Consider the following 8,508-nt stretch of genomic DNA (forward strand, 5'->3'; position numbering starts at 1 on the left):
AACCTACCGCCCTTTAACGCAACCATGTAGCGATGGACGTTCTCGTCCTCCTCCCTGACACGGCGACGTACCACCTCCGGCGGGGCCGGCTCCCTCCGCACCGAAACTGGCCCACGCGAACGCCACCAAATGAGATCAGGGTCGACGACGGGACCTGGGGCCGGGTTCCTCATCAAGCGGCGCGCCCCTCCAGGCAGCACCTCCCAGTGCCAGCCCGGCGGAGCCTAGTCCCGGACATGGGTCAGTCGGACGTCGTCGCGGACGGGTCGACGGCGAGGATGCGGGCCGGGCATCGTCGAGAACAAATACTAGCTATATGCCGGCAAAAAGTAACATTTTTTTAATGATTGGATTTTGATAACTAAAATTTCAAACACTTCTATATAACTAACATTTCTAATATTTCTAGAACTAAAAAAAAGAAAAATTTCTAACTTTTTTATAACTATTTCTATAACTAAAAAACAGAAAAAATTTCTAACAATTCTAACTTTTTTATAACTAAAAAACAGAAAAATTTCTAACAATTCTAACATTTCTAACTATTCTAACAATTCTAACATTTCTAACTATTCTAACAATTCTAACTATTTCTAAAAAATAGAAAAATTTCTAACAATTTCTAAAAAACAGAAAAATTTCTAACAATTCTAACTTTTTCATAACTATTTCTATAACTAAAAAATAGAAAAATTTCTAACAATTCTAACATTTCTAACTATTCTAACAATTCTAACATTTCTAACTATTTCTAAAAAACAGAAAAATTTCTAACAATTTCTAAAAAACAGAAAAATTTCTAACTATTTGTATAACTAAAAAACAAAAAATGTATGTGTGTGTGTGTGCTCACCGGCGAGGCGAGAGGCGACGAGGGGCGGCGACGGGGACGGCGACGGGCGTGGCGACGACGGGGATGACGACGACGGGGACAGGGACGTGGCGGCGATGACGGGGACGGGGACGTACGGGCCGGGGCGGCGACGACGACGGGGACGTACGGGGCGGCGGCGACGGGGACGGGGACGACGCGGGACGGGCCGGGAGGGGGTGGCGGTGACGACGGGGACGACGGGGACGGGGCGGCGACGGGGGCGGCGACGAGGGATGGAGACGTACGAGGGCGGCGGGCGACGGTGCAGAGGAGAAGAAGCAGATAAGAAACTGAAATTTTCGTAAGTGTTGTTTATAAAGGAGGGGCCTTTAGTACCGGCTGGAGCCACCAACCGGTACTAAAGGCCTGTTTTGGCCAGGCCAAGCGGCGGGAAGCGACCCCCTTTAGTACCGGGTGGTGGCTCCAACCAGTACTAAAGCCCCCCCCCATTTAGCACCGGTTGGTGCCACGACCCGGTACTAAAGGGGGTGCGCTGGTGCAGGTGCGGTGCGCAAGTTTAGTCCCACCTCGCTAGCCGAGGGGCGACCGCACTGGTTTATAAACCCCCGTGTGGTAGCTCTCTCGAGCTCCTCTCCAAAGCAGGCCTACTAGGCCTACATGTTATGTGCTGCCCTGTTAGCCTACTGGGCCTTTGCGGGCCTGCATTCTGGCCCAACAACAACAGGTTGGGTTTCTAGTCGTATGCAGGCCGCTCTGGCCTAGTAGGCGGGCTTTTTTTTTATTTTTTTGCTTTATTTATTTTTGAGTTGTTTTTTTGTGTATTTAGAGTTTCTTTGTGAATATTTTTGCTTTAGGTACAAAAAATTACAAACTTTCTGTTAGTGCCCGTAGTTTTCAAATTTGAATAGTTTAAATTTTGAATTATTTGAAATTAGTGTGAATCACTAGTTTGTGAATAACTTAACTTTAAAAATCAGTAAAGGCATGAAAGAATTTGTTTGCACATAAAATTTCTTCGCGTTTCAAATGCCAAAACACATAATTAACTACCCTAACTATTACAGAGATTCCCTTCTGGGTGTGAAACACAGAAGAAAGTGATGATAGTGAAGCCGATCACATCCCAGATCTTTGGGTGTGAAACTTTTTCTTCGCGTGTGTCCCTTTGCGCCGTAACCATGGAAAATCTTCATCATTTAACGGGATGCTCGGGTCAATATTCACTGTGAATGGAGCAATTTCATCAAACTTTTCATAATCTTCTGACTTGTCTGTCTTGTCATCCACTCCCACGATGTTTCTCTTCCCAGAAAGAACTATGTGCCGCTTTGGCTCATCGTACGATGCATTCGCTTCCTTATCTTTTCTTTTTCTTGGCTTGGTAGACATGTCCTTCACATAGAAAACCTATGCCACATCATTGGCTAGGACGAATGGTTCGTCTGCATACGCAAGATTGTTGAGATCCACTGTTGTCATTCCGTACTGCGGGTCTTCCGTTACCCCGCCTCGTGTCATATTGACCCATTTGCACCGAAATAAAGGGACCTTCAAACCACGTCGATAGTCAAGTTCCCATATGTCCTGTATATAACCATAATATGTTTCCTTTCCCGTCTTGGTTTCTGCATCAAAGCGGACACCACTGTTTTGGTTGGTGCTCTTCTTATCTTGGGGATCGTGTAAAATGTATTACCATTTATCTCGTACCCTTTGAAAGTCATTATATTCGAAGATGGTAACTGGGACAGCAAGTACAGGTCATCTTCAATAGAGGTGTCATGCATGGTACGTGTCTGCAACCAGCTGGCGAAACTCCTGGTTTGTTCACGTGTAATCCAGTCATCAGACCGCTCCGGGTGTTTGGAGCGTAGCAAATTCTTGTGTTCATCCATATACGGAGCCACCAAGGCGGAATTCTGTAGAACTGTGTAGTGTGCTTCAGTGAGAGAATGTCCGTCCATACATATTATTTGTTCCCCTCCTAGCGTGCCTTTTCCATCCAGTCTGCCCTTATGCCGCGATTCAGGAACACCAATCGGCTTAAGGTCAGGAATAAAGTCAATACAAAACTCAATGACCTCCTCATTTTGACGGCCCTTGGAGATGCTTCCTTCTGGCCTAGCACGGTTATGAACATATTTCTTTAAGACTCCCATGAACCTCTCAAAGGGGAACATATTGTGTAGAAATACAGGACCCAAAACGTTAATCTCTTCGCATAGGTGAACTAGGACGTGCGTCATGATGTTGAAGAAGGATGGTGGGAACACCAACTCGAAACTAACAAGACATTGCACCAAATCATTCTCTAACCTTGGTATGATTTCTGGATCGATTACCTTCTGAGAGATTGCATTGAGAAATGCACATAGCTTCACTATGGCTAATCGAACATTTTCCGATAGAAGCCCCCTCAATGCAACCGGAAGCAGTTGCGTCATAATCACGTGGCAGTCATGAGACTTTAGGTTCTGGAACCTTTTCTCTGCCATGTTTATTATTCTCTTTATATTCGACGAGAAGCCAGACGGTACCTTAATACTGAGTAGGCATTCAAAGAAGATTTCCTTCTCTTGTTTGGTAAGAGCATAGCTTGCATGACCCTGATGTATGCCGTCTTTTCCGTGCATACGTTGCTGGTCCTCGTGCCTCCGGTGTATCTTTTGTCTTCCCATACACGCCCAAGAAGCCAAGCAGGGTCACACAAAGATTCTTCGTCACGTGCATCACGTCGATTGCGGAGCGGACCTCTAGGTCTTTCCAATAGGGCAGGTCCCAAAATATAGATTTCTTCTTCCACATGGGTGCGCATCCGTCAGCGTCATTCGGAACAGGTTGTCCACCAGGACCCTTTCCAAAGACCACCTTCAAATCCTTGACCATATCATGTACATCAGCACTAGTACGGTGGCGAGGCTTCGTCCGGTGATCCGCCTCACCTTTGAAATGCTTGCCTTTCTTTCTTACGGGATGCCTGCTCGGAAGAAATCGACGATGTCCCAGGTACACATTCTTCTTACAATTAGCCAAATATATACTGTCGGTATCATCCAAACAGTGCGTGCATGCGCGGTATCCCTTGTTTGTCTGTCCTGAAAGGTTACTGAGAGCAGGCCAATCATTGATGGTCACGAACAGCAACGCCTTTAGGTCAAATTCTTCCCCCATGTGCTCATCCCACGCACGTACACCTGTTCCATTCCACAGTTGTAAGAGTTCTTCAACTAATGGCCTTAGGTACACATCAATGTCGTTGCCGGGTTGCTTAGGGCCTTGGATGAGCACTGGCATCATAATGAACTTCCGCTTCATGCACAACCAAGGAGGAAGGTTATACAAACATAGAGTCACAGGCCAGGTGCTATGGTTGCTGCTCTGCTCCCCAAAAGGATTAATGCCATCTGCACTTAGACCAAACCATACGCTCCTTGCGTCATCTGCAAACTCCTTCCCGTACTTTCTTTTGATTTTTCTCCACTGCGACCCGTCAGCGGGTACTCTCAACTTTCCGTCTTTCTTACGGTCTTCTCTGTGCCATCGCATCGCCTTGGCATGCTCTTTGTTTTGGAACAAACGTTTCAACCGTGGTATTATAGGAGCATACCACATCACCTTGGCAGGAATCTTCTTCCTGGGGTGCTCGCCCTCGACATCACCAGGGTCATCGCGGCTGATCTTATAGAGCAATGCACCGCATACCGGGCAAGCGTTCAAATCCTCGTACTCACCGCGGTAGAGGATGCAATCATTAGGGCATGCATGTATCTTCTGCACCTCTAACCCTAGAGGGCAGACAACCTTCTTTGCTTCGTACGTACTCTCGGGCAATTCGTTGTCCTTTGGAAGCATATCCTTTATCATTACCAGCAACTTTCCAAATCCCTTGTCAGATACACCATTCTCTGCCTTCCATTGCAGCAATTCCAGTGTGGTGCCCAGCTTTTTCTTGTCACCTACGCAATTCGGGTACAACAATTTTTTGTGATCCTCTAACATGCGCTGCAACTTCTTCTTCTCCAAATCACTTGCGCAGTTTCTCTTTGCATCGGCAATGGCCCGACCTAGATCATCAACGGGCTCATCTGATGCCTCTTCTTCAGCTTCTTCCCGCATTGCCGGCTCAGCTTCTTCCTGCATTACCGGCTCAGCTTCTTCCCCCATTGTTGTATCATCGTATTCAGGGAACCCATGGCCAGGATAGCTGTCGTCGTCCTCTTCTTCTTCATTGTCTTCCATCATAACCCCTCTTTCTCCGTGCTTGGTCCAAACATTATAGTGGGGCATGAAACCGGACTTAAACAGGTGGACGTGAATGGTTCTTGACGTAGAGTAATTGTGACCATTCTTACAGCGAGCACATGGACAAGGCATAAAACCATCCGCCCGCTTGTTTGCCTCAGCCGCAAGCAGAAAAGTATGCACGCCCTCAACGAACTGGGGAGAGCATCGGTCATCGTACATCCATTGCCGGCTCATCTTCATTACACAACACCGAATAGACCAAATTAATACAAGTTCATACATAAAGTTCATACAACACTTAAATGCAACAAACAAATAACTCTCTAGCTAAAGCATTTAAATGCAACAACAAATACGATCAAGATCGCAACTAAGGTAACAATGGATCCAACAACATAATGATACCAAGCCTCACTATCGATGGCATATTTTCTAATCTTTCTAATCTTCAAGCGCATTTTCTCCATCTTGATCTTGTGATCATCGACGACATCGGCAACTTGCAACTCCAATTCCATCTTGTCCCCCTCAATTCTTTTCAATTTTTCTTTCAAGTACTCGTTTTCTCTTTCAACTAAATTTAACCTCTCGACAATAGGGTCGCTTAGAATTTCCGGTTCACATGCCTCCTAGAAAAAATTTCATATAAATCAAATACTAGCACATATATATATATATATCCTCCCAAATTACTAAACTCATAGATTAATCACTATATAAAGTATTGCAAGAGCTAATCTAGCAATGAGAGATGAAAGGACAAAGTTGCAAACCTTTGTGATCATTTGAATGGATGGGGGCCTTCAAATCTTGACAGATTTTGGGCAAAATGTGTGATCAGCTCGAGAGGAAGAGGGGACGAACAGAGAGGAGAGGGGAAAGGGGAAGAACAGAGCGAGCTCGGGTGGACGAAGGGTTTATGTAGGACGACCTTTAGTATCGGTTCGTGCCAAGAACTGGTACTAAAGGGGCTGGAGGGGCCCAGTCTGACAACATCCTGCCACCACTCTCATTAGTACCGGTTCGTGGCACGAACCGGTGCTAAAGGTTCGCCATGAACCGGTACTAATGAAAGTGGCCCGGCTAGCCGTTGGAACCGGCACTAATGTATACATTAGTGCCGGCTCAAATACAAACCGGCACTAATGTGCTTCACGTTTAACCCTTTTTCTACTAGTGAACGTATATATAATTTTTGATTGCTCCATGCTATATTATCTACTGTTTTGGACTATATTGGGCTTTATTTTCCACTTTTATATTATTTTTGGGAGTAACCTATTAACCGGAGGCCCAGCCCAGAATTGCTGTTTTTTGCCTATTTCAGTGTTTTAAAGAAACGGAATATCAAACGGAGTCCAAACGGAATGAAACCTTCAGGAACGTGATTTTCTCACCGAACGTGATCCAGGAGACTTGGACCCTACGCCAAGGCATCAGAGAGGCGGTCACGAGGGTGGGGGGCGCGCCCCCTGCCTCGTGGGCCCCTCGGAGCTCCACCGATGTACTCCTTCCTCCTATATATACCCACGTATCCCCAAACGATCAGAAGAGGAGACAAAAACCTAATTCCACCGCCGCAACTTTCTGTGCCCACGAGATCCCATCTTGGGGCCTGTTCCGGAGCTCCACCGGAGAGGGCCGTCATCACGAAGGGCTTCTACATCATCATAGCCTCTCCGATGAAGTGTGAGTAGTTTACCTCAGACCTTCGGGTCCATAGTTAGTAGCTAGATGACTTCTTCTCTCTTTTTGGATCTCAATACAAAGTTCTCCCCCTCTCTTGTGGAGATCTATTCGATGTAATCTTCTTTTTGCGGTGTGTTTGTTGAGACCGATGAATTGTGGGTTTATGATCAAGTCTATCTATGAATAATATTTGAATCTTCTCTGAATTCTTTTATGTATGATTGGTTATCTTTGCAAGTCTCTTCGAATTATCCGTTTGGTTTGGCCAACTAGATTGGTAGTTCTTGCCATGGGAGAAGTGCTTAGCTTTGGGTTCGATCTTGCGGTGTCCTTTCCCAGTGACAGAAGGGGTAGCAAGGCATGTATTGCATCGTTGCCATCGAGGATAACAAGATGGGGTTTATTTCATATTGTATGAATTTATCTCTCTACATCATGTCATCTTGCTTAAGGCGTTACTCTTTGTTTAACTTAATACTCTAGATCCATGCTGGATAGCGGTCGATGAGTGGAGTAATAGTAGTAGATGCAGAATTGTTTCGGTGTACTTGTCACGGACGTGATGCCTATATACATGATCATGCCTAGATATTCTCATAACTATGCTCAATTTTGTCAATTTCTCAACAGTAATTTGTTCACCCACTGTAGAATACTTATGCTCTTGAGAGAAGCCACTAGTGAAACCTATGGCCCCCGGGTCTATTCTCATCATATCAATCTCCATCACTTTAATCTTGTTTTTCTTTTTACTTTTCCTTTTACTTTTCACTTTGCATCTCTATACCAAAAATACCAAAAATATTATATCTATCAGATCTCACTCTCGTAAGTGACCGTGAAGGGATTGACAACCCCTAATCGCGTTGGTTGCGAGTAGCTATCGTTTTGTGCAGGTACGAGGGACTTGAGCGTGGCCTCCTACTGGATTGATACCTTGGTTCTCAAAAACTGAGGGAAATACTTACGCTACTCTGCTGCATCATCCCTTACTCTTCGGGGAAATCCAACGCAAGCTCAAGAGGTAGCAATCTTCTGGTCCATAAAAAACCCACAAAAAGTATCGTGGTGTTTGGACTCCGATTGATACTGATTTCTTGTGATGTAAAAAACAAGCAAAAAATAGCAACTGACACTGGGTACTGGGTCAATAGGCTAGTCCCAAAAAATGATATAAAGTTGTTATAAAATGATTGCAAAACATCCAAGAATGATAATATAACAGCATGAATACTTGATAAATTATAGATACATTGGAGACGTATCACTTAGGCGCGCGGAGCCGCCGAAGACTGTGGAAGGGTACCTGGCGGGGACCAGCACGAATGACCCGCCACCAAGCCCCTAGCTCAGCCCCTGGCTGGAAAGCACATGATTGGCCCCTCCCACAAGGTGTGATGTAGGAGAGCTCCCATCCACCTCAGTCGGAGGAGGAGGGGAGATTACTCAGGGCGAGCCCCTCCATGAGGGGCCCACCCCCCCTCCCGCTGATCAAGTTAAGGGATCCCCGATAGGTGTTTCCACAGAAGGGTCCGCCCAGGGCGACGCCGTGGTTACCGAGGGAGGGGATGGTGATCTTGGCCCCGTAATTGACGTTGCCGGGGAAACTAAAGCTCCTCCTCAGCAGGAATCTCCGGGTAATTCATTTGCTCTTTTTCATTTTGCTTCTTTCACCATCTTGCTCCATGTGCCTGGCTCTCTAATACTTATGTTTCCTCGTCATTGCTTGTGGTCTTTGC

Source organism: Triticum aestivum, chromosome 2A, assembly GCF_018294505.1.
Source record: "Triticum aestivum cultivar Chinese Spring chromosome 2A, IWGSC CS RefSeq v2.1, whole genome shotgun sequence".
NCBI lineage: Eukaryota > Viridiplantae > Streptophyta > Magnoliopsida > Poales > Poaceae > Triticum > Triticum aestivum.